This window comes from Sinocyclocheilus grahami, unplaced genomic scaffold, assembly GCF_001515645.1.
Source record: "Sinocyclocheilus grahami isolate Dianchi unplaced genomic scaffold, SAMN03320097.WGS_v1.1 scaffold17723.1, whole genome shotgun sequence".
Taxonomy (NCBI): domain Eukaryota; kingdom Metazoa; phylum Chordata; class Actinopteri; order Cypriniformes; family Cyprinidae; genus Sinocyclocheilus; species Sinocyclocheilus grahami.
This window is the reverse complement of record NW_015516753.1, coordinates 3611-4254: the sequence shown is the minus strand read 5'-3', so window position 1 is coordinate 4254 and position 644 is coordinate 3611.

Below are 644 nucleotides of genomic sequence, written 5' to 3'. Positions count from 1 at the left end.
GTCTGAATACTTTCCGTACCCACTGTATATTTAGTATTTATATTAATATTACCACACGATGTCAAAGAATACCATCAGATTGAGCGTGTCAAATATACTTTTCTAAGAAATAATATTACTCCACAGCACTAATGAAGGTTTCAAGAACGTGTGACAGAATGAGGCTGTCTGATCACAAAGCAATAGGCTCATTTCAGCTGCTAGAGTTCAGAATCGTTGCCAGGGAACGATTATAAAAAGCTGCATGAATCTCCAGCCTCAGGGGAATAATGCATTAAAGTGTGATGTATCTTACCTGAAGCCCCAGATTTCAAGTAGGAGTCTGCAGCTTGTCTCAGAGTCTGGAACGTGGTTTCATACTGCTCAAAGAACTTATGGCCTTCAATGAACGCCTGTGTGTAAAAGAGGACAGTAATGGGAAGATGTTTCATAACATGTCAGCTGAATCAGTTTTTATAAAGCAGATTAAAAGAGTTTATTAAATACGCTGGAGGACGTACAATATAATTTTGCAGAAGAAGCTCCACTGAGTCCCGACGGCCGTATTTAATGATCCAGGATTTGAGCTTTGACTCGGCCAGCATGAGAAACGCCATGAGACGGTACTTCATCTCCCAGAACTCATTCTTAATCAGATGGACGTG